Below are 27,418 nucleotides of genomic sequence, written 5' to 3'. Positions count from 1 at the left end.
CAGGAGGACAGACACCGCGACGCCGCCGCGCGCGCCACCTCCTGCTTCCTCTGGCCACCTCCTACTTCCTCCCCGAGCCCTCTAGCGACGCCACGGAGTCGTCCCCGACCGCTATTCCTCTCTCTACTCGCTCTGGCTCTCTCCCTCTCTCGATTTGGAGCACCACCGAGAGCCACCGGAGGGCGCCGCCGTCGCATCCATAGCCACCGGCCACCCCTCGCCCTTCCGATGAGCTCAGGAGCTCCGTCCCGACCCCATGAAGCTCTACCACGACGCATGCGACGCCGGGTGCCCTGTAGCCACGCCATCACCGCCATCTTCATCGCCACGGCCGGCAATCGCCGACGTTCGATTCGCCGCCGACAGGACGTCCCCGAGCCCACTTAGCGTCTCGTCCGACTCCCAGTGAGCTCCTCTTCTCTTCTCCTCACTCCGCGCACTTGATTTCGTCCCCTAGCTCCATCTTCCACCACGGCCGAAGCTCGCCGCCGCCGTGCCTCGTCGCCGTCGTGGCCAGAGCCACTGTGGCTCGAAGCCGGGCACACCACCGTGCTCCACGCCTCACCAGGAGCACGTAGCACGCACCAACGCCTCCCCTAGCGCCCTGCATCGCCTAACCCGCCGTTGGCCGAACTCCGGCCGCCGCTGACCTCGCCGCCGCCATCACTGCAGCCACCTGGAGCTCCCACCCGAGTGCACCATCGTGCTCAGAACGTCTCCACGAGCCCGTTGCCTGCCGCAGCTCGCCCTCTCGTGCCCCCTAGTGGTCGCCCGTGTCTCACCCGAGCTCCGGCGGCCGCAACCGAGCTCGCCGCCGTCGACTCCGGCCACCCCAGGCCCGGAGACCATGACCATCCGACGCGCCATCGCGCCAGCTCTCCGTAGAGCCAAAGGGCGCACCGAACGGTGCAGTATAGACGAAACCCGAGCCACCCCGGTGTGTCTCCGCCGCGTTTTGGGTCGTCGCCGGCGAAACTCCGGCGACTGCCGACGTGGCACGCTTAATTAGTGTTAATGACCCAACTATTTAAACCCATAGCCACTGACAGTGGGCCCCACCCCTGGTCAAACCCCAGTCAGCGCTGGGTTTGACCGGGATTAGTTCCTGTGTCACTGACGTGTGGCCCCCACACGTCAGGTTTGACCTGGGGCGCCCAGTTGACCCTGCTGACGTCACTGTGACGTGGTGCTGACGCCATAATCATTTCTGGATTTAATATTATTCAGGAAATTCCAGAAAATGCCTAAAACTTCAATAAACATAGAAATTCAACCGTAGCTCCAAATTAAATAATTTATATATGAAAAATTATCAGAAAAATTCAAGGAATCCATCTGTACCATTTTCATGCATGTTAGAACAACTTATAGCTGCTGTTTAGCACAAATAAATTAAATGGCATTTGAATAATCACATATGGAGTTTGAATTTGAATATTATATTCAAACCAACTTCATTTAATCTGTTGCTAGTTGCATTAGCTCAAAACACATTCATATTGACATGTCATGAGCATGCATCATATTGTGCATTGCATTGATTGTGTTCCTTTCTGTGTTTCCGGTATTTGTCCCCTCTCGATAGACGCGATACCGATGATGTGATCGTTGACACTGATGAAGACTCAATGTTATTTTCAGAAGTGCCAGGCAAGCAAAACCCCCTTGTTCATTCCGATACAATCCCACTCTCTCGCTCCTGCTCTCTTTTACTGCATTAGGACAACAACGATTTATCTGTTACCTGCTGCGGTAGCTAAACCCCTTTATCCTATGCATGACCTGTCATTGCCACAGTAAATAGATGAAACCCACTAGCATGAGTAGGAGTTGTTTGAGCCCTGTTGTGCCTACTCATTCATGCTTGTTTGTCATGCCTACTACTGCTTAGAGTCGAGTCAGGTCTGATTCATCCGGGATGACTCAGAGGTGTGTGAACATGTCCTACTGTGTGTGAGCTAAGTGTGTGAATACGATTTGGTAAAGGTAGCGGTGAGAGGCCATGTAGGAGTACATGGTGGGTTGTCTCATTGCAGTCGTCCTCAGGAACTGAGTTCTGTGTTTGTGATCCATGATTCAGCTACTACCACGCATTGGGCCCGAAACCAATGGACCCTCTCGGCTTCTTGATCACCCTTGTCCTCTGTCCAGGAGTTGCAAGTAGTTTCTGGTGTTTGTAGTATGCTGGAGGCCGTGGGCAGCGCTGACCGTAGGGGTGGGATGTGATGCGGTAGGCATGTGGCCGGGTAAACCGGGCGCCCGTTTGGTGTCACGGAACCCTGTTCACATCGTTTGGGGCTGTGAGCGAAACTCCGGCCGGATCTCCTCATGGATGGAACCCGAATAGGCGATAAACCTGGACTAGAGACTCGAGTGTTTAGGTAGGCCGTGGCCGACACCCACGTTGGGCTTCCGCTTGAAGGTTGCCGAGTACATGTCGTGTAAACGGCGGTAAGTGGTGAGAGCGTGTGTGAAGAAGTACACCCCTGCAGGGTTAACATCATCTATTCGAATAGCCGTGTCCGCGGAAAAGGACTTCTGGGTTGCTTATATCAGTTCATAGACAAGTGAAAGTGGATACCCTAAAATACGCAAGATAAGCGTGAGTGCTATGGATGGCGTTCTCGTAGGGAGACGAGAGCGGATCCATAGTGGTGTATTGATATGGTGAATATGTGGACTCGTGTGCGCCACCTCAAAAGAGTTACTTGCAGTCGTAGTTCAGGATAGCCACCGAGTCAAAGCTGGCTTGCTGCAGTTAAACCCCACCATCCCTTTGTTGATAATGATGCATATGTAGATAGTTCTGATGTAAGTCTTGCTGGGTACATTTGTACTCATGTTTGCCTATTTTATGTTTTTGCAGAGAGACTTCAGTCTCACTAGTATTTCCGCGTGGTCTTCGACGTTTAGCTTGTTACCTCAGCTACGATCTTGTGCCTCGGCATGATTTGGTAGATAGTCAGGCTTCTCAGCCTTTTTCATTTATAAATGTCTGTACTCGGACATGATAGCTTCCGCTTGTGCTTTGTTTTCTATGCTCTGAATGTTGGGTCATGAGACCCATGTTTGTAATATCTCGCTCCTCGGAGCCTATTGATAAATTACTTGAGTCATAGAGTCATGTTGTGATGCCATGTTGTATTTGCACATATCGAGCATATTGTGTGTATGTTATTGAAATGCTTGGTATGTGTGGGATCTGACCATCTAGTTGTTTATCTTTAGTAGCCTCTCTTACCGGGAAATGTCTCCTAGTGTTTCCACCGAGCCAGGGTAGCTCGCTACCGCTCCGGAACACTTAGGCTGGCCGGCATGTGTCCTTCTTCGTTCCTGTGTCTGTCCCTTCGGGGAAATGTCACGCGATGAATACCGGAGTCCTGTTAGCCTGCTACAGCCCGGTTCACCGGAGTCCTGCTAGCCCAGTGCTACAGCCTGGATTCATTCGCTGATGACCGACACGTTCGATGCTGGGTCATGGATTCCTGTCCCTGTAAGTCTGTGCCACTTTGGGTTTACGACTAGCCATGTCAGCCCGGGCTCCTTATCATATGGATGCTAGCAACACTGTCATATACGTGTGCCAAAAGGCGCAAACGGTCCCGGGCTAAGGTAAGGCGACACCCGTGGGAATACCGTGCGTGAGGCCGCAAAGTGATATGAGGTGTTACATGCTAGATCGATGTGGCATTGAGTCGGGGTCCTGACAGCGTTGGTATCAGAGCTTGACTGCCTGTAGGATTACCAAGCCAAACTGGTCGAAGTTGAGTCTAGAAATTTTTTAGTTATATAAGGGAATTGATTGTGGGATGGAACATAAGGCTCTTTTTACTCCTTATACCTCATGGCCTTCTGATCTGAGTCATCATCTTCTCTTCTACGGGGATTAAGAACTAGGCTATCTCTTCTTTCTATTAGGATCACGTGTTACTAATCAGTGGACTTATAAGATTGTTGGATTTAAGTCTCAGTTCAGTTCCTACTACTTCTGTATGTTAATTGTTGACCTCGAAACCTTGATATTGTGCTTCTGAGTGGTTATGCCACCATTTTTGTGAATGTCTCAAATCTTTTCTGAGCATTTACAGCCGTTATGCTGTCCGAGTCATCCCAGGTTTCTAAGTAGTCTGATGCATTTGCAAATCCTTTCTTCCCGTTTCAATGTTCCCATGGGCCAGATTAACCACACTAATCAGTGAGTTGAGGTACTCCGTTACCTTGACATATATGTTGGAGATATTATTATCACCCTAGGTGTCTTAGAGGATCATCTAGTAATTTAGCCATGATTTGTGTTCCCAGTGTGATGATTCTGGCCATCATTCTCGAAAGCATCCCGTGATGCTACTTAGTAATAGGTATTCTGTTCCTGGGTTCTTGAACCCGAGATTCACTCTACCTACTTCATGTTGATAGTAATTGCTAGTGCCTTTAGGATATTAGTAACCTTTGCGATAGTCCTTGAAGTCCGTGGTATCTTCTTCTTCCAAATACCATGAACTATTTATGGCAGAAGTTCCTCGTTGAACTGAAATATCACAACAGGATTATTCTTGATGAGTTCTCCATTATATATTGTGGCTCTGCCAGTTCTACCTTTCTGCATGGGTTATCCGGAAGAAATATGTTGAACTTCGTTCGACATGCTAAACCATGCATCCACAACTCAGAAAATCGTATGTTCCTTTGAGTTGTCCCTCTTTAGTTGTCTTCTGACCCTCGTTTATCAATTGATAGTCAAGAGTATGCGTGCATTCGTTCGTCGATGCCTATTACTCTTGTGGTCCATCAAGCCATTCTATCGCGGAATGATAGGAGAAACAAACTCCAGTACCTCTTCCATATCCAGGATTGGGTCAAAGAAGTTGTGCTCCGCAGATCAAATTGCTAATCCAGCTTTGGTTCTATTCTACCTTGGAGTATTACCATCTTTATATCGGGATTGTTATAGGAATTGCACACCATCCTATGAACTCTTGGTACAGTGATACTTCTTGCCATCATTGTTCATTCCTCGGTTCCTGTGTTATTGTAACCGGAATGCCGACAAGTGAATCGTGATGTGTGAAATCAATACTCCTAGCAACCTTGTTGCTTGATAGTTAAAGGACAATAATTTCATTCTTAGCATGTTGGTTAGCGAATCATCATTCTAAGATTGATCGTGCTACCTAGTCCATTCTCCTGGTTCACTCCTCGATCGATGAGTTAGGATTATTTCAAATCCTTGCCCTATTGATCATATCGTCTTGCCCTCAAAAGCGAGATTGTTCTCGAGCTTAGTAACATACCGGTGGTTCGTGATTTTCCGGATATCTTCTCGAAAGTATCACCAGGTTGTCACTTGACTATTATGTTGAGCTCGTGATCAAATTGGTTTATCCTGTAAACCACCCTTTCTCCAAGAATCCGTGTTGGATATCCCTGAGCTAGTTGGTTAAGCTAGACAACAACTTGGAGAGTTGGGAGATAAAAGCTTGCCTGACCTAGTTCGTTCCAAAGGGATATTCTTGTGTAGTATGTGTTGACGAAAGATGATATCTTCATCGATTGGTCCCTGTGATCAGTTGCTGGACCTATCATTTTTATCTAACCTTTGATTGGAGTATGGGCTATCATCCAATCAGACCAGAACCAACGATATTCGTAATGTTGTCTTACTCGTGGTTGATCCCTCGAGCATACACCATTATATCTTTTGGGTCTGACCAATGCTATCACTTGTTCACTTAACTATGGAATTCCTTTTAAAAGGAAACCCAGATGAATTGTTGTTGTGCCCATTGACAACATCCTTGTCTTCTCCATAATTTTGCTGAACATTAAGCTAGTGTTGGACACTTTTGAAAGCATTTGTTCATGCTAGTTCATGAAGCATATGTTCAGATGTAAGAAGTGACTTCCTCTAGTTCATGTGCATTTGATGCAAGTTGCCGCCGTGGACTCGAGAAAGTCAATGTTGCTTCCTCTGGAATCATCGCAAGTCAGTCATGCATACGTGCGAAGTATTCTGTGGTTCGGAGACTTGCAACCTCCATTCCATAGGTGTCCCGAGCACACCAAGCCACTGACTGATTTGTTCAAGGAGAAGGAGTATCTTCATAAGAGCTAATCCAGACTTATGAAAGAACTTCGATATCCTCGCTGATGGTTCCCAACCAGAACTCGGTAGTGTTTTACTGTAAGACTACCATGTGGGCATGCTTGTCTGGGACAACGTGTTCACATGTTTGTAGCAGAACCAGCTCATGTTTTGGAGCTTGCTATCGTAGTTCATTTCCCGAGAATCTCGCAACGTCATCTCGTCGATTTGTGTCGCAAACTTTCGTTTTTCTTCCTAGACTCGATGAGTCTGGAATATCCTGACACCAACCAGATTTGAATCTCAGGCAGATATGATGGTTGGAACATTTCCCCAAGAACTATAATATTGGTCTCTCGATAACCGGTAAGGTGGATGTCGTGGCCAACACACCCAGCCGGAAGACCTCCTGTTGTAGTATCTTGATTTGAGGAAGTTGGCCACCTCCCCATAGGGATTTCGTAGGATTTACTCCCTAGTTGCCCCTATGGATTTCTGTGTTCCGAAGTCCGACCTTTTTACTTGATGTTCTAGATATCAAACCATATCTATGAATGGGTTACACTAGCACATCAAGGAGAACATTAGAAGCGGAGTGCTAAATGTCTCTCGGTCGATCATCCAGATTTTATTTCCTTGGCCCCGCCAAGGGTGAAATCTGAGAAGGTGTTATCTTCCTTTGCATCTGCATCCTCCATCACCATTCATCATGGTAGTAAGTTGTGTTACCGGACCCTTGACACGGATGTTGGTAAAACCTTGATGATTATGGAAATGCTCAAGTTCTTAAGAGCACGCACAAGCGCTACGTGTTATCATCAGCTCTAATTGGGATGCTCTCAGTTACCTCGGCAATGCTATAACCATTCCAATAATGGAATAACTCTCTATTGTTGAGCCTCTCCCCAGTTACCAGAATCATTCCCAGCATTTGCATTTTGTTCCCAGCTTGCACCGCCAATGTGTCATTCTACCATGGGTTTCTTCCATTTCCGGTGATAAGCAAATTCATCCATTACGTTGTCTTCAACAAGGTAATCCACATCATCCAAGTCCGAGTATGCCATTCTACCGACCCCCGCCAATCGATTGATGTGATTTGCCTTAGGCTGATATAGAGAGTCTCAATGATCTCTATATCAAAGGTAATTCTTTTTGCCACTTAAGGGGATATTTCTACGAGTCAGCGTCCCTAAGGTGCCCCGTTGTGGTATCATGGCAACTCAACTCCTCGCTACGTTGACAATCGTTTACCACCTTCTTAGGTGTGGAATCGTTGTCTACCTAGTGAACCTTCGTCATCTGTTCCACTCCATTCCTCTAGAGGTGTGCTTCGTCTCTCAGCTTGAGAGATATTTCCATGTCTCAATCCATGAGTTGATCCTAAGTTGTTCGATCTTCGAGGAGATCGATCCTTCTAGAGTTTTCCTTCCCTCTTCTTGTCATGTTAGTTGGAGTTCTCAGAACAAGACGACAAGACAAAGATGGTGAATGAATCAACGTTCAATTGAAGTGCACCCTGGATCGTGAAGATTATACTAGTTGCGTTTTCCTTCACCTTACCCTACGCTTGAATCTCGGGTCGAGATTTTTGTTTAGTGGGGGTGAGTTGTCACATCCCTGGTCTTGTTATGCACTAGGCTAGACCTCATCTGAGCATCATGTTTAAATTTTTGAAACCTGAACTGAGGAATTTTGGAAGCCTCAAAAACTTAAATAAAAGAAGGGCAAAAACCCTAAAAATCTCATTCATTGCTCCAAAATGCTCTTCTTAAATGTTTGATAATTTTTGGTAGGGGTTCTGGTCCCAACCAAAATATTGAACATTTTTAAGGAATTATTTTTGGGACTTTGGATTTAATTCATTAGCTATTTGAATTTGAATTATATTCATATAATTAGAATATAATTTCAAATACCCCTGAAATATTTTATAAGCTTTTGGAAGAGTCCATCTAGCAATATAAAATATTCAGAGGAGTTTTTGGCATTGTTTGAATTATTTTAAATTCAAAACAGTGGCAAAATAAATTAAATAAAACAAAACAGAAATAAAAGACAAAGGAGAGAAACCTTACCTGGACTTACCTCTGCAGCCCACCAGGCCCACCTGGCCAGCCAGCCCATCTCCACCCCCCCTGTCGTCTTCCTCCCTGCCAGGAGGACAGACACCGCGACGCCGCCGCGCGCGCCACCTCCTGCTTCCCCTGGCCACCTCCTGCTTCCTCCCCGAGCCCTCTAGGGACGCCACGGAGTCGTCCCCGACCGCTATTCCTCTCTCTGCTCGCTCTGGCTCTCTCCCTCTCTCGATTTGGAGCACCACCGAGAGCCACCGGAGGGCGCCGCCGTCGCATCCATAGCCACCGGCCACCCCTCGCCCTTCCAATGAGCTCAGAAGCTCCATCCCGACCCCATGAAGCTCTACCACGACGCATGCGACGCCGGGTGCCCTGTAGCCACGCCATCACCGCCATCTTCATCGCCACGGCCGGCAATCGCCGCCGTTCGATTCGCCGCCGACAGGACGTCCCCGAGCCCACTTAGCGTCTCGTCCGACTCCCCGTGAGCTCCTCTTCTCTTCTCCTCACTCCGCGCACTTGATTTCGCCCCCTAGCTCCATCTTCCACCACGGCCGAAGCTCGCCGCCGCCGTGCCTCGTCGCCGTCGTGGCCAGAGCCACTGTGGCTCGAAGCCGGGCACACCACCGTGCTCCACGCCTCACCAGGAGCACGTAGCACGCACCAACGCCTCCCCTAGCGCCCTGCATCGCCTAACCCGCCGTTGGCCGAACTCCGGCCGCCGCTGACCTCGCCGCCGCCATCACTGCAGCCACCTGGAGCTCCCACCCGAGTGCACCATCGTGCTCAGAACGTCTCCACGAGCCCGTTGCCTGCCGCAGCTCGCCCTCTCGTGCCCCCTAGTGGTCGCCCGTGTCTCACCCGAGCTCCGGCGGCCGCAACCGAGCTCGCCACCGTCGACTCCGGCCACCCCAGGCCCGGAGACCACGACCATCCGACGCGCCATCGCGCCTGCTCTTCGTAGAGCCAAAGGGCGCACCGAACGGTGCAGTATAGACGAAACCCGAGCCACCCCGGTGTGTCTCCGCCGCGTTTTGGGTCGTCGCCGGCGAAACTCCGGCGACTGCCGACGTGGCACGCTTAATTAGTGTTAATGACCCAACTATTTAAACCCACAGCCACTGACAGTGGGCCCCACCCCTGGTCAAACCCCAGTCAGCGCTGGGTTTGACCGGGATTAGTTCCTGTGTCACTGACGTGTGGCCCCCACACGTCAGGTTTGACCTGGGGCGCCCAGTTGACCCTGCTGACGTCACTGTGACGTGGTGCTGACGCCATAATCATTTCTGGATTTAATATTATTCAGGAAATTCCAGAAAATGCCTAAAACTTTAATAAATCATAGAAATTCAACCGTAGCTCCAAATTAAATAATTTATATATGAAAAATTATCAGAAAAATTCAAGGAATCCATCTGTACCATTTTCATGCATGTTAGAACAACTTATAGCTGCTGTTTAGCACAAATAAATTAAATGGCATTTGAATAATCACATATGGAGTTTGAATTTGAAAATTATATTCAAACCAACTTCATTTAATCTGTTGCTAGTTGCATTAGCTCAAAACACATTCATATTGCCATGTCATGAGCATGCATCATATTGTGCATTGCATTGATTGTGTTCCTATCTGTGTTGCCGGTATTTGTCCCCTCTCGATAGACGCGATACCGATGATGTGATCGTTGACACTGATGAAGACTCAATGTTATCTTCAGAAGTGCCAGGCAAGCAAAAACCCCTTGTTCATTCCGATACAATCCCACTCTCTCGCTCCTGCTCTCTTTTACTGCATTAGGACAACAACGATTTATCTGTTACCTGCTGCGGTAGCTGAACCCCTTTATCCTATGCATGACCTGTCATTGCCACAGTAAATAGATGAAACCCACTAGCATGAGTAGGAGTTGTTTGAGCCCTGTTGTGCCTACTCATTCATGCTTGTTTGTCATGCCTGCTACTGCTTAGAGTCGAGTCAGGTCTGATTCATCCGGGATGACTCAGAGGTGTGTGAACATGTCCTACTGTGTGTGAGCTAAGTGTGTGAATACGATTTGGTAAAGGTAGCGGTGAGAGGCCATGTAGGAGTACATGGTGGGTTGTCTCATTGCAGCCGTCCTCAGGAACTGAGTTCTGTGTTTGTGATCCATGATTCAGCTACTACCAAGCATTGGGCCCGAAACCAATGGACCCTCTCGGCTTCTTGATCACCCTTGTCCTCTGTCCAGGAGTTGCAAGTAGTTTCTGGTGTTTGTAGTATGCTGGAGGCCGTGGGCAGCGCTGACCGTAGGGGTGGGCTATGATGCGGTAGGCACGTGGCCGGGTAAACCGGGCGCCCGTTTGGTGTCACGGAACCCTGTTCACATCGTTTGGGGCTGTGAGCGAAACTCCGGCCGGATCTCCTCATGGATGGAACCCGAATAGGCGATAAACCTGGACTAGAGACTCGAGTGTTTAGGTAGGCCGTGGCCGACACCCACGTTGGGCTTCCGCTTGAAGGTTGCCGAGTACATGTCGTGTAAACGGCGGTAAGTGGTGAGAGCGTGTGTGAAGAAGTACACCCCTGCAGGGTTAACATCATCTTTTCGAATAGCTGTGTCCGCGGAAAAGGACTTCTGGGTTGCTTATATCAGTTCATAGACAAGTGAAAGTGGATACCCTAAAATACGCAAGATAAGTGTGAGTGCTATGGATGGCGTTCTCGTAGGGAGACGAGAGCAGATCCATAGTGGTGTATTGATATGGTGAATATGTGGACTCGTGTGCGCCACCTCAAAAGAGTTACTTGCAGTCGTAGTTCAGGATAGCCACCGAGTCAAAGCTGGCTTGCTGCAGTTAAACCCCACCATCCCTTTGTTGATAATGATGCATATGTAGATAGTTCTGATGTAAGTCTTGCTGGGTACATTAGTACTCACGTTTGCCTATTTTATGTTTTTGCAGAGAGACTTCAGTCTCACTAGTATTTCCGCGTGGTCTTCGACGTTTAGCTTGTTACCTCAGCTACGATCTTGTGCCTCGGCAGGATTTGGTAGATAGTCAGGCTTCTCAGCCTTTTTCATTTATAGATGTTTGTACTCAGACATGATAGCTTCCGCTTGTGCTTTGTTTTGTATGCTCTGAATGTTGGGTCATGAGACCCATGTTTGTAATATCTCGCTCCTCGGAGCCTATTGATAAATTACTTGAGTCATAGAGTCATGTTGTGATGCCATGTTGTATTTGCACATATCGAGCATATTGTGTGTATGTTATTGAAATGCTTGGTATGTGTGGGATCTGACCATCTAGTTGTTTATCTTTAGTAGCCTCTCTTACCGGGAAATGTCTCCTAGTGTTTCCACCGAGCCAGGGTAGCTCGCTACCGCTCCGGAACACTTAGGCTGGCCGGCATGTGTCCTTCTTCGTTCCTGTGTCTGTCCCTTTGGGGAAATGTCACGCGATGAATACCGGAGTCCTGTTAGCCTGCTACAGCCCGGTTCACCGGAGTCCTGCTAGCCCAGTGCTACAGCCTGGATTCATTCGCTGATGACCGACACGTTCGATGCTGGGTCATGGATGCCTGTCCCTGTAAGTCTGTGCCACTTTGGGTTTACGACTAGCCATGTCAGCCCGGGCTCCTTATCATATGGATGCTAGCGACACTGTCATATACGTGTGCCAAAAGGCGCAAACGGTCTCGAGCTAAGGTAAGGCGACACCCGTGGGAATACCGTGCGTGAGGCCGCAAAGTGATATGAGGTGTTACATGCTAGATCGATGTGGCATTGAGTCGGGGTCCTGACAGATCCTAAGAATGCTAATAAGGTGTGCAAGCTCCAGCGCTCCATCTATGGGCTGGTGCAAGCATCTCGGAGTTGGAACATTCGCTTTGATGAAATGATCAAAGCGTTTGGGTTTATGCAGCCTTATGGAGAAGCGTGCGTTTACAAGAAAGTGAGTGGGAGCTCTGTAGCATTTCTCATATTATATGTGGATGACATACTATTGATGGGAAATGATATAGAACTTTTGGAAAGCATAAAGGCCTACTTGAATATGTGTTTTTCAATGAAGGACCTTGGAGAAGCTGCTTACATATTAGGCATCAAGATCTATAGAGATAGATCGAGACGCCTCATCAGTCTTTCACAAAGCACATACCTTGATAAGATATTGAAGACGTTCAATATGGATCAGTCTAAGAAGGGGTTCTTGCCTGTTTTGCAAGGTGTGAAATTGAGCACAGCTCAATGCCTGACCTCAGCAGAAGATAGAGAAAAGATGAGTGTCATCCCCTATGCCTTAGCGATAGGGTCTATTATGTATGACATGTTGTGTACCAGGCCTGATGTAAACCTTTTCGTGAGTTTGGTAGGGAGGTACCAAAGTAATCCCGGCATGGAACACTGGACATCGGTCAAGAATATCCTGAAGTACCTGAGAAGGACTAAGGATATGTTTCTCGTTTATGGAGGTGATGAAGAGCTCGTCGTAAAGGGTTACATCGATGCTAGCTTTGACACAGATCTGGATGACTCCAAGTCACAAACCGGATATGTGTATATTTTGAATGGTGGGGCAGTCAGTTGGTGCAGTTGCAAGCAAAGCATCGTGGCGGGATCTACATGTGAAGCGGAGTACATGGCAGCCTCGGAGGCAGCACATGAAGCAATCTGGATGAAGGAGTTCATTACCAACCTAGGAGTTATTCCCAATGCGTCGGGCCCGATGACCCTCTTCTGTGACAACACTGGAACTATTGCCCTTGCCAAGGAGCCCAGGTTTCACAAGAAGACCAGGCATATCAAGCATCGCTTCAACTCCATTCGTGAAAATGTTCAAGATGGAGACATAGATATTGTAAAGTACATACGGATCTGAATGTCGCAGATCCGTTGACCAAACCTCTTCCACGAGCAAAACATGATCAACACCAAAACTCTATGTGTGTTCGATTCATCACAATGTAACTAGATTATTGACTCTAGTGCAAGTGGGAGACTGTTGGAAATATGCCGTAGAGGCAATAATAAAATGGTTATTATTATATTTCCTTGTTCATGATAATTGTCTGTTGTTCATGCTATAATTGTATTAACCGGAAACTGTAATACATGTGTGAATACACAGACTACAACATGTCCCTAGTGAGCTCTAGTTGACTAGCTCGTCGATCAATAGATGGCTATGGTTTCTTGACCATGGACATTAGATGTCATTGATAACGGGATCACATCATTAGGAGAATGATGTGATGGACAAGTGTGGCACCCAGGCTCAGAGATAACCGGAACGCCCCGTATTCCAGCCCAGAGATCGAGGAGAAGTCTTCTGGAATACGGCACTGCTTAGCATAGAACAAACTAGCTCTTTATTATTACACGAATATGAACACAAGGTCTCCGATATTACAATGAATAACATCGGTACGACGACACTATGCCATCCACTGTTGCTCTATGCAAGCAGCAGAACAACACGACGCAGTGGAAGAACTCTAGCAGCGGAACAACGACGACGGTGGTGAACTCCACTCCGCAGGGACTCTGGCTGGAACGCTTATCCTAGCTCGCACGAACGGAAACAACGATAAGCAAGCAATCAAATCCAGCATGACCTGCAAGCTGGCATGACACGCCAGGTCAGTACGTTGAATGTACTTGCAAGCTCACAATAACCAGAAGCATTCAAGACAGACCACAGCATGGCAATTACAGGTTAAACAGGAATTATCATGATATCATCAGAACAATATAACATGGCATGACCAACATAAACATGATACAGCTATCACAACATGAACATATTAATCCGACAATAATAGCATGCAACATAATGTCACTACATGCACCACTTATTCTGCTCGGGTTACCTCGTAACCAACACATGCATCACTTACCAACCTCGGACATCACACGATCATCTCAGGATCAAATCAATCTTGGTATAAAAAATACCGTAGCAATCTTTAACTGAACACAAGGAGCTTGACCTTTACCCATGATTCTCGTACAACATCACGAATATACAACAACTCGATATCCTCGATACCATCGTGATCCTTACGGCGATCACAACCACGACCAACACTTGGTCCGTGATCCTTACAGCGATCACAACCCGACCACTACATGGCCCGTGATCCTTACGGCGATCACAACCCGACCAATACCTGGCCCGTGATCCTTACGACGATCACTACCAACTTACCTCACTGTTATTTATCACATTATACTTATTACTGTTGACTCATGGTGTGACCTACTTTCGACCTGGGCCCTTATCCGCGGGCGCGGCTATCGATAGATTTAATATACACTCTGCAGAGGTTAGTACACTGTACCCACACTACGGAACCCATGGCCTCGCCCTCCCATTCGGGTGGACCAACGGCGTTCCGACAAAACCGATCTACTGCCATGACACTCTCCCGGCCACTCCGACTCACTCCTCACTGAGCTAAGTCCTGGGTGGCCCCGTGTCTACCTCCAGACACAACGACCACCGGCGTGGCCCCAAAACATAAACGATCCCACACGGGGATCCGCCGGCTATAACAACTATGGGCACACAAGGTTATGCTCCGCCTACCTGATTAGGGTAGCACGCGCCCATAACCTTCCCTCGTTGGAGTCACCAGCGAGAGGCACGACAATAGACCCAGTTAGGACCGTCCCATACCGGTAAGCGTGGTTGCACTGCTCAGCATCGATTCAGCGGCACCATGACTCAGCCAACAGGTGTTCAAGTTCAATTTAATCCGGTTAACTTGAATGCAAATATGCTGAGCCATGATAAAATAATATGATGCCAACAATAATACATGACCATTATATCAACATCATCATGAGGGTATCACATAACTATCCACCATATCAACAATAAATCATATCCAATGACCATGGCATACTGACTAGCATGACCATCTCCAACATCAACATGTACTACTAACAAGCATAAACATATGAAAGGAAATACTAGCAGGTATAACATGATCATAGAGTACAAGACAACATAGCACAAAAGTGAACATGCAAATTTAATCATCACCGGGATAACGATAACCATCTTTTCAACAAGCAAACATTTATTAAATATTCAAGTTGAAAACCATGGCTACTGCATGACTATCATGCAAGTGGGTATTGTGGCTTGCCTGGGGATGAAGAAGGCACCGGGGAGAAGTGCGGTGAAGCCGCAGAACGAATTGCTGGAAAACGTTCTCTCTCGGAGGGGGCTGAATAAGGGCAAGGGCATAAAGGTCATTTTCACATTGTCAAACCATAGTGAAAACATGACCAACAGAACGGGCTCGGCAAAACGAAGAAGTGAGCATTGGTTTCACCTTAAACAGAGTTACGGTTGAAAAGTTACGAGGGGTTGAAGTTCAGGGACTTTTCTGCAAAAATATCATCACAACCAAGTCCCTGAGTGGATAAGACAGAAGCGGGTTTTCAGAAATACGTTTTCTATCAGTGAAAACGTACTCACCAGAAGACGCTTCCACTTGCCATGTCAGCGTGGTCAAGTCAACGGGGGGGCTCCTGGGACGCTGACAGGTGGGTCCCGCACGTAGGGGAGGGGCTAGGCTGCTCGGAACCGCCGAGGAACCGAGGCGGCCGTGGCGGTCAGAGGTGAACTTCGGCGAGATGCCATTGCTCCGGTGGACTAGGAGGGACGAGGAGGGGCTTGGGAGCTGCGGGAGAGCCTAGGGGTCCTTTTATAGGTCGAGGGGAAGGCTCTGGAGCTCATGGGCGAGCTCCCGACCGAGCTTTAATGGCGGGCAGAGGCTGGACGCGGCACGGGCATGGCATTTGCGATGCATTTAAGGCGAACGGCGACGAACCATTGATGCGGGCGATGCAGGGCATCACGGGGGAGCTCATGGACAAGGCTTGAGGTCGAGACGACGAGGGAGACGATGGGCACAGGGCCGGGAAGAATCCAGAGCACGCCATTAGCATGACATCAGCGTGATCACCACGAGCACTAGAGCAAACTCCACGTTTTGGCCGGGCCAACCATGTCTACTGGATTTACCTAAGTGACCTTAGTAGAAATGAGGAAACAAATCGTTCCAGGGGCAAAGAAGAGATTTCCACTAAGCTCCAAAGTAAATCAGTAAGAAGGTGTTTGTAACTTGCTGTGGTTAAACCAACTAGGTAAATCAGTAACTAGCTTGTCTCAGAGGTTTAACTATCGAAGGACATTCATCCTGGAGGTTTTGAGGGTAAAAGGATCAAGATTTACTGCAGTTGCTTCACAACTGCATACTTGGTCAAGAAATGAAGATCGGGATGGTGCACTCACAAGGAGTGTCCACTTGAGCTCAAATTGGGCAAGGCTTATTCATCTGGTCATATGATGATGCTGTAAAAAGCTCAAGCCAAATGGACAAGCCAAAATTGCACTTGCTTCACAAACATCACTGCTGATCAAAAACTTGGAATAATTATGGTGGTCAAATGGATCATTGAAATGATGCCAAAATGGGTGGAGATATGTTTTATGGGTATAAGAATGATCTGGTAATTTATCAGGATTTTTGAAGCAATATAAAATATACTTGCTTCACAACGTGAAAATATTGCCAGAATCAAAGATTGGCTCATGTGCTCACATAGATAATTGGATGGGTCTGCAAATTGGTGGAAGGGGTTAATATGAGCACATTAATGAGTTTGCAAAAGTACAACTCATTTGGGTATTCCTAGCTAGTACTTCCTTCACAATGCATTCGCTCAGACAGGAACTTCGAAAAATCACTAAGGAAGATTGGCTAGGCAAATAAAGTTGAGTTTTGGCACAGGGAAATTATTTGAACATGAAAAGATGTCCAAAAAGGTTGAGGACAATTGGGCCAAGGAAAATAACACTTCCTTCACAACCTGCCACACAGGACAGAATAGAAAAGGAATTATTGGGGAATTCTTTTTGAACATGGCAATGAAAAGTTTTTCCATATTTGATCAAGATATGACCCAAACAATTTATGGGAATTATTTGGGAATTTTTGGAGTGATGGAAATATAGGTTGCTTCCCAACCTAGGGCAATTGGAGTTATTCCTTTAATAGAAAAGGAATATTCCCAATAAAAAGAATATTGGGATTTGGGCTAGGATGGAAATGACAGGGTCTAGGGAAGGTTTTGGGAATGGCAAGCCACTCTGGAAGCAAAGAAGAGGGCATCTTCTTTAGTTTCCAGACCACAAAGCCACAGAAAAAGAAAACTCACGCAAAAACCTCGAAAAAAACAAAAGAAAAAGAAAGGGCCAAAATCAGGCTGTCACAACAAGACCCAATCCTAAGCATAGCACAAGATCGTGTAGTTCATTTGCTAAGAGCTTTTCTAATGTCAAGTATCATTTCCTTAGAACATGAGATTGTGCAACTCCCGGATACCGTAGGAATGCTTTGGGTGTACCAAACGTCACAACGTAACTGGGTGGCTATAAAGGTACACTATAGGTATCTCCGAAAGTGTCTGTTGGGTTGGCATGAATCGAGACTGGGATTTGTTACTCCGTATGACGGAGAGGTATCTCAGGGCCCACTCGGTAATGCATCATCATAATGAGCTCAGAGTGACTAAGAAGTTAGTCACGGGATCATGCATTACGGAAGGAGTAAAGAGACTTGCCGATAACGAGATTGAACAAGGTATTGGGATACCGAAGATCGAATCTCGAGCAAGTAACATACCAATTGACAAAGGGAATTGTATACGGGATTGATTGAACCCCCGACATCATGGTTCATCCGATGAGATCATCGTGGAACATGTGGGAACCAACATGGGTATCCAGATCCCGCTATTGGTTATTGGCCGGAGAGATGTCTCGGTCATGTCTGCATGATTCCCGAACCCGTAGGGTCTACACACTTAAGGTTCGGTGACGCTAGAGTTGTTATGGGAATTAGTATGTGGTTGCCGAATGTTTTGAGGAGTCACGGATGAGATCCCGGATGTCATGAGGAGTTCCGGAATGGTCTCGAGACAAAGGTTTATATATGGGAAGTCCTTATTCGGTCATCGGAAGTGTTCGGGGGTTTATCGGTATTGTACCGGGACCATCGAAAGGGTTCCGGGGGTCCACCAGGAGGGTCCACCTGCCTTGGAGGGCCCTATGGGCTGAATATGGAGGGGAACCGGCCCCTAAGTGGGCTGGGAGCCAACCCCCCCTAGGGCCCATGCGCCTTGGGTATGGAGAAACCCTAAAGGGGCTCCCCCCTTGGCTTGGGGGACAAGCCTCCCCCCTTGCCCCCCCCTCTAGATCCATTTGGAGGGGGCCAGCCCCCTCTCCCTTGCCCCTATAAATAGAGGGGAGGTGGGAGGGCTGCCGCACCTTTCCCCTGGCGCAGCCCTCTCCCTCCCCAACACCTCCTCCTCCATAGTAGTGCTTGGCGAAGCCCTGCAGGAGAACCACTAGCTCCACCACCACGCTGTCGTGCTGCCGGAGCTCTCCCTCAACTTCTCCTCTCCTTGCTGGATCAAGAAGGAGATACGTCCCTGGGTTGTATGTGTGTTGAACGCAGAGGCGCTGTTCGTTCGGCGTAGATCGGATCTTCCACGATTTGTATCGTCGCGAGTACGACTCCATCATCCGCGTTCTAGTAACGCTTCCACTTAGCGATCTTCAAAGGTATGAAGATGCTCATCCTCTCTCTCTTGTTGCTAGAATCTCCTAGATTGATCTTGGTGATACGTAGAAAATTTTGAATTATCTCTATGTTCCCCAACACATATAAGTTGTATTTGTTCCAATAAGTTACTGCCGATTTACAGATCGCGGGCGCCCGCGTCATACAAACTTAACAAATTAGCCGTACATTTTCTAAATTATTGCATGACATGTTTGTTGGGGAACGTTGCAGAAAATTAAAATTTTTCCTACGGTTTCACCAAGATCCATCTATGAGTTCATCTAAGCAACGAGTCATGGGAGAGAGATTGCATCTACATACCACTTTGTAGATCGCGTGCGGAAGCGTTCAAGAGAACGGTGATGATGGAGTCATACTCGCCGTAATTCAAATCACCGATGACCAAGTGCCGAACGGACAGCACCTCCGCATTCAACACATGTATGGAGTGGATGACGTCTCCTCCTTCTTGATCCAGCAAGGGGGAAGGAGAGGTTGAGGAAGAAGGCTCCAGCAGCAGCACGACGGCGTGGTGTTGGTGGAGAGGCAGTACTCCGACAGGGCTTCGCCAAGCACTCAATGGAGGAGGAGAGGTGTTGGGGAGGGGGGGGCTGCGCCTTGGATCAGGTGTTCAGCCCTCCCCTCTCCCCTCTATTTATAGGGGAAGGGGGAAGGGGGTCGGCCCCCTCTAGATGAGATCTAGAGGGGGGGCGGCGGCCAGGGAGGGGGGCTTGCCCCCCAAGCAAGGGGGGCGCCCCCACTAGGGTTCCCCCCCCCCAACCCTAGGCGCATGGGCCCAAGGGGGGGCGCGCCCAGCCCTCCAGGGGCTGGTTCCCTGCCCCTTGCGTCCCATGAGGCCCTCCAAGAGGGGTGGCCCCTCCCGGTGGACCCCCGGAACCCCTCCGGTGACCCCGGTACAATACCGATATGCCCCCGAAACTTTCTGGTGTCCGTATGACAACTTCCCATATATAAATCTTCACCTCTGGACCATTCCGGAACTCCTCGTGACGTCCGGGATCTCATCCGGGACTCCAAACAACATTCGGTAATCACATACAAGTCTTCCTAATAACCCTAGCGTCACTGAACCTTAAGTATGTAGACCCTACGGGTTTGGGAGACATGCAGACATGACCGAGATGGCTCTCCGGTCAATAACCAACAGCGGGATCTGGATACCCATGTTGTCTCCCACATGCTCCTCGATGATCTCATCGGATGAACCACGATGTCGAGGATTCAATCAACCCCGTATACTATTCCCTTTGTCAGACGGTATGTTACTTGCCCGAGACTCGATCGTCGGTATCACAATACCTCGTTCAGTCTCGTTACCGGCAAGTCACTTTACTCATACCGTAATGCATGATCCCGTGACCAGACACTTGGTCACTTTGAGCTCATTATGATGATGCACTACCGAGTGGGCCCAGTGATACCTCTCCGTAATACGGAGTGACAAATCCCAGTCTCGATCCGTGTCAACCCAACAGACACTTTTGGAGATACCTGTAGTGCACCTTTATAGTCACCCAGTTACGTTGTGACATTTGGTACACCCAAAGCACTCCTACGGTATCCGGGAGTTACACGATCTCATGGTCTAAGGAAAAGATACTTGACATTGGAAAAGCTCTAGCAAAACGAACTACACAATCTGGTGCTATGCTTAGGATTGGGTCTTGTCCATCACATCATTCTCCTAATGATGTGATCCCGTTATCAACGACATCCAATGTCCATAGTCAGGAAACCATGACTATCTGTTGATCAACGAGCTAGTCAACTAGAGGCTTACTAGGGACATATTATGGTCTATGTATTCACACGTGTATTACAATTTCCGAATAATACAATTATAGCATGAATAAAGACAATTATCATGAACAAAGAAATATAATAATAATCCTTTTAGTATTGCCTCGAGGGCATATTTCCAATAGTCTCCCACTTGCACTAGAGTCAATAATCTAGTTACATTGTGATGAATCGAACACCCATAGAGTTCTGGCGTTGATCATGTTTTGCTCGCGAAAGAGGTTTAGTCAACGGATCTGCGACATTCAGATCCGTATGTACTTTGCAAATATCTATGTCTCCATCTTGAACATTTTCACGGATGGAGTTGAAACGACGCTTGATGTGCCTGGTCTTCTTGTGAAACCTGGGCTCCTTGGCAAGGGCAATAGCTCCAGTGTTGTCACAGAAGAGTTTGATCGGCCCTGACGCATTGGGTATGACTCCTAGGTCGGTGATGAACTTCTTCACCCAAATTGCTTCATGCGCTGCCTTCGAGGCTGCCATGTACTTCGCTTCACATGTAGATCCTGCCACGACGCTCTGCTTGCAGCTGCACCAGCTTACTGCTCCACCATTCAACATATACACGTATCCGGTTTGTGACTTAGAGTCATCCAGATCTGTGTCGAAGCTAGAGTCAACGTAACCCTTTACGACGAGCTCTTCGTCACCTCCATAAACGAGAAACATGTCCTTTGTCCTTTTCAGGTACTTCAGGATATTCTTGACCGTTGTCCAGTGTTCCTTGCCGGGATTACTTTGGTACCTTCCTACCAAACTTACGGCAAGGTTTACATCAGGTCTGGTACATAGCATGGCATACATAATAGATCCTATGGCTGAGGCATAGGGGATGACACTCATCTCTTCTTTATCTTTTGCCGTAGTCGGAGATTGAGCCGTGCTCAATTTCACACCTTGCAATACAGGCAAGAACCCTTTCTTGGACTGATCCATTTTGAACTTCTTCAAAATCTTATCAAGGTATGTGCTTTGTGAAAGACCTATGAGGCGTCTCGATCTATCCCTATAGATTTTGATGCCTAATATGTAAGCAGCTTCTCCAAGGTCCTTCATTGAAAAACACTTATTCAAGTAGGCCTTAATGTTGTCCAAGAACTCTATATCATTTCCCATCAAAAGTATGTCATCTACATATAATATGAGAAATGCTACAGAGCTCCCACTCACTTTCTTGTAAACGCAGGCTTCTCCGTAAGTCTGCATAAACCCAAATGCTTTGATCATCTCATCAAAGCGAATGTTCCAACTCCGAGATGCTTGCACCAGCCCATAAATGGATCGCTGGAGCTTGCATACTTTGTTAGCATTCTTAGGATCGACAAAACCCTCCGGCTGCATCATATACATCTCTTCCTTAAGATAACCGTTAAGGAATGCCGTTTCGACGTCCATCTGCCATATCTCATAATCATAGTATGCGGCAATTGCTAACATGATTCGGACGGACTTAAGCTTCGCTACGGGAGAGAAAGTCTCATCGTAGTCAATCCCTTGAACTTGCCAATAACCCTTAGCGACAAGTCAAGCTTTATAGATGGTGACATTACCATCCGTGTCCGTCTTCTTCTTAAAGATCCATTTGTTTTCTATCGCTCGCTGATCATCGTGCAAGTTAGTCAAAGTCCATACTTTGTTTTCATACATGGATTCTATCTCGGATTGCATGGATTCTAGCCATTTGTTGGAATCTGGGCCCGCCATCGCTTCTTCATAGTTTGAAGGTTCACCGTTGTCTAACAACATGATTTCCAGGACAGGGTTGCCATGCCACTCTGGTATGGAACGTGTCCTTGTGGACCTACGAAGTTCAGTAGCAACTTGATCCGAAGTACCTTGATCATCATCATTAATTTCCTCTCCAGTTGTGTAGGCACCACAGGAACATTTTCCTGAGCTGCACTACTTTCCGGTTCAAGAGGTAGTACTTCATCGAGTTCTACTTTCCTCCCACTTACTCCTTTCGAGAGAAACTCTTTTTCCGGAAAGGATCCATTCTTGGCAACAAAGATCTTGCCTTCGGATCTAAGGTAGAAGGTATACCCAATGGTTTCCTTAGGGTATCCTATGAAGACGCATATTTCCGACTTGGGTTCGAGCTTTTCAGGTTGAAGTTTCTTGACATAAGCATCGCATCCCCAAACTTTTAGAAACGACAGCTTAGGTTTCTTCCCAAACCATAATTCATATGGTGTTGTCTCAACGGATTTAGACGGTGCCCTATTTAAAGTGAATGTAGCTGTCTCTAGAGCGTATCCCCAAAATGATAGCGATAAATCGGTAAGAGACATCATAGATCGCACCATATCTAATAGAGTGTGATTACGACGTTCGGACACACCGTTACGCTGAGGTGTTCCAGGCGGCGTGAGTTGTGAAACGATTCCACATTTTCTTAAGTGTGTACCAAATTCGTGACTTAAATATTCTCCTCCATGATCCGATCGTAAGAATTTTATCTTTCGGTCACGTTGATTCTCTACTTCATTCTGAAATTCCTTGAACTTTTCAAAGGTCTCAGACTTGTGTTTCATCAAGTAGACATACCCATATCTACTCAAGTCATCAGTGAGAGTGAGGACATAACGATATCCTTCGCGAGCCTCAATGCTCAATGGACCACACACATCAGTATGTATGATTTCCAATAAGTTGGTTGCTCGCTCCATTGTTCCGGAGAACGGAGTCTTGGTCATTTTGCCCATGAGGCATGGTTCGCATGTGTCAAATGATTCATAATCGAGAGACTCTAAAAGTCCATCAGCATGGAGCTTCTTCATGCGCTTGACACCAATGTGACCAAGGCGGCAGTGCCACAAGTATGTGGGACTATCGTTGTCAACTTTACATCTTTTGGTATTCACACTATGAATATGTGTAATATTATGCTCGAGATTCATTAAGAATAAACCATTGACCATCGGGGCATGACCATAAAACATATCTCTCATGTAAATAGAACAACCATTATTCTCGGATTTAAATGAGTAGCCATCTCGCATCAAACGAGATCCAGATACAATGTTCATGCTCAAACTTGGCACTAAATAACAATTATTGAGGTTTAAAACTAATCCCGTAGGTAAATGTAGAGGTAGCGTGCCGACGGTGATCACATCGACCTTGGAACCATTCCCGACGCACATCGTCACCTCGTCCTTCGCCAGTCTCCGCTTATTCCGCAGCTCCTGCTGTGAGTTACAAATATGAGCAACGGCACCGGTATCAAATACCCAGGAGTTACTATGAGTACTGGTAAGGTACACATCAATTACATGTATATCACATATACCTTTAGTGTTGCCGGCCTTCTTGTCCGCTAAGTATTTGGGGCAGTTCCGCTTCCAGTGACCCTTCCCTTTGCAATAAAAGCACTCAGTCTCAGGCTTGGGTCCATTCTTTGACTTCTTCCCGACAACTGGCTTACCGGGCGCGGCAACATCTTTGCCGTCCTTCTTGAAGTTCTTCTTACCCTTGCCCTTCTTGAACTTAGTGGTCTTATTGACCATCAACACTTGATGTTCTTTCTTGATTTCAACCTCTGCTGACTTCAGCATTGAAAATACTTCAGGAATGGTCTTCACCATCCCCTGCATATTGTAGTTCAGCACAAAGCTCTTATAGCTCGGTGGGAGCGACTGAAGGATTCTGTCAATGACCGCCTCGTCCGGGAGGTTGATCTCCAGCTGGGACAGGCGGTTATGCAACCCGGACATTTTGAGTATGTGCTCACTGACAGAACTGTTTTCCTCCATCTTACAACTATAGAACTTGTCGGAGACTTCATATATCTCGACCCGGGCATGAGCTTGAAAAACCATTTTCAGCTCCTCGAACATCTCATATGCTCCGTGTCACTCAAAACGCTTTTGGAGCCCTGGTTCTAAGCTGTAAAGCATGCCGCACTGAACGAGGGAGTAATCATCAGCACGAGACTGCCAAGTGTTCATAACATCTTGGTTCTCTGGGATTGGTGCTTCACCTAGTGGTGCTTCTAGGACATAATCTTTCTTGGCTGCTATGAGGATGATCCTCAGGTTCCGGACCCAGTCCGAATAGTTGCTGCCATCATCTTTTAGCTTGGTTTTCTCTAGGAACGCGTTGAAGTTCATGTTGACATGAGCGTTGGCCATTTGATCTACAAGACATATTTTGCAAAGACTTTAGACTAAGTTCATGATAATTAAGTTCATCTAATCAAATTATTTAATGAACTCCCACTCAGATTGACATCCCTCTAGTCATCTAAGTGTTACACGATCCGAGTCGACTAGGCCATGTCCGATCATCACGTGAGACGGACTAGTCATCATCGGTGAACATCTCCATGTTGATCGTATCTTCCATACGACTCATGTTCGACCTTTCGGCCTCTTGTGTTCCGAGGCCATGTTTGTACATGCTAGGCTCGTCAAGTTAACCCTAAGTGTTTCTGCATGTGTAAAACTGTCTTACACCCGTTGTATGTGAACGTAAGGATCTATCACACGCGATCATCATGTGGTGCTTCGAAACGACGAACTTTAGCAACGGCGCACAGTTAGGGGGAACACTTTCTTGAAATTATTATAAGGGATCATCTTATTTACTACCACCGTTCTAAGTAAACAAGATGCATAAACATAATAAACATCACATGCAATTATATAATAGTGACATGATATGGCCAATATCATATAGCTCCTTCGATCTCCATCTTCGGGGCTCCATGATCATCTTCGTCACCGGCATGACACCATGATCTCCATCATCATGATGTCCATCATCGTGTCTTCATGAAGTTGTCATGCCAACGACTACTTCTATTTCTATGGCTAACGTGTTTATCAATAAAGTAAAGTAATTTACATGGCGTTCTTCAATGACACGCAGGTCATACAAAAAATAAAGACAACTCCTATGGCTCCTGCCGGTTGTCATACTCATCGACATGCAAGTCATGATTCCTATTACAAGAACATGATCTCATACATCACAATATATCATTCATCATTCATCACAACTTCTATCCATATCACATCACATGACAATTGCTGCAAAAACAAGTTAGACGTCCTCTAATTGTTATTGCATCTTTTACGTGGCTGCAATTGGGTTCTAGCAAGAACGTTTTTCTTACCTACGAATAACCACAACGTGATTTTGTCAACTTCTATTTACCCTTCATAAGGACCCTTTTCGTCGAATCCGCTCCAACTAAAGTGGGAGAGACACACACCCGCTAGCCACCTTATGCAACTAGTGCATGTCAGTCGGTGGAACCTGTCTCACGTAAGCGTACGTGTAAGGTCAGTCCGGGCCGCTTCATCCCACAATACCGCTGAAGCAAGAAAAGACTAGTAGCGGCAAGCAAGTTGACAAGATCTACGCCCACAACAAATTTGTGTTCTACTCGTGCAATAGAGAACTACGCATAAACTTGGCTCTAATACCACTGTTGGGGAACGTTGCAGAAAATTAAAAAAATTCCTACGGTTTCACCAAGATCCATCTATGAGTTCATCTAAGCAACGAGTCATGGGAGAGAGATTGCATCTACATACCACTTTGTAGATCGCGTGCGGAAGCATTCAAGAGAACGGTGATGATGGAGTCGTACTCGCCGTGATTCAAATCACCGATGACCAAGTGCCGAACGGACAGCACCTCCGCGTTCAACACACATACGGAGCGGATGACATCTCCTCCTTCTTGATCCAGCAAGGGGGAAGGAGAGGTTGAGGAAGAAGGCTCCAGCAGTAGCACGACAGCGTGGTGTTGGTGGAGAGGCAGTACTCCGACAGGGCTTCGCCAAGCACTCAACGGAGGAGGAGAGGTGTTGGGGAGGGGAGGGGCTGCACCTTGGATCAGGTGTTCAGCCCTCCCCTCACCCCTCTATTTATAGGGGAAGGGGGAAGGGGGCCGGCCCCCTCTAGATGAGATCTAGAGGGGGGCGGCGGCCAGGGAGGGGGGCTTGCCCCCCAAGCAAGGGGGGCGCCCCCACTAGGGTTCCCCCCCAACCCTAGGCGCATGGGCCCAAGGGGGGGCCAGCCCTCTAGGGGCTGGTTCCCTACCCCTTGCGGCCCATGAGGCCCTCCAAGAGGGGTGCCCCTCCCGGTGGACCCCCGGAACCCCTCCGGTGGCCCCGATACAATATCGATATGCCCCCGAAACTTTTCGGTGTCCGTATGACAACTTCCCATATATAAATCTTCATCTCCGGACCATTCCGGAACTCCTCATGACTTCCGGGATCTCATCCGGGACTCCGAACAACATTCGGTAATCACATACAAGTCTTCCTAATAACCCTAGCATCACCGAACCTTAAGTGTGTAGACCCTACAGGTTCGAGAGACATGCAGACATGACCGAGACGGCTCTCCGGTCAATAACCAACAGCGGGATCTGGATACCCATGTTGGCTCCCACATGCTCCTCGATGATCTCATCGGATGAACCACGATGTCGAGGATTCAATCAACCCCGTATACTATTCCCTTTGTCAGACGGTATGTTACTTGCCCGAGACTCGATCGTCGGTATCCCAATACCTTGTTCTGTCTCATTACCGGCAAGTCACTTTACTCGTACCATAATGCATGATCTCGTGACCAGACACTTGGTTACTTTGAGCTCATTATGATGATGCACTACCGAGTGGGCCCAGTGATACCTCTCCGTAATACGGAGTGACAAATCCCAGTCTCGATCCGTGTCAACCCAACAGACACTTTCGGAGATACCTGTAGTGCACCTTTATAGTCACCCAGTTACATTGTGACGTTTGGTACACCCAAAGCACTCCTACGGTATCCGGGAGTT

This window comes from Triticum dicoccoides, chromosome 3B, assembly GCF_002162155.2.
Source record: "Triticum dicoccoides isolate Atlit2015 ecotype Zavitan chromosome 3B, WEW_v2.0, whole genome shotgun sequence".
In the NCBI taxonomy this organism is placed as follows: Eukaryota; Viridiplantae; Streptophyta; class Magnoliopsida; order Poales; family Poaceae; genus Triticum; species Triticum dicoccoides.
This window is presented reverse-complemented; position numbering follows the sequence as displayed.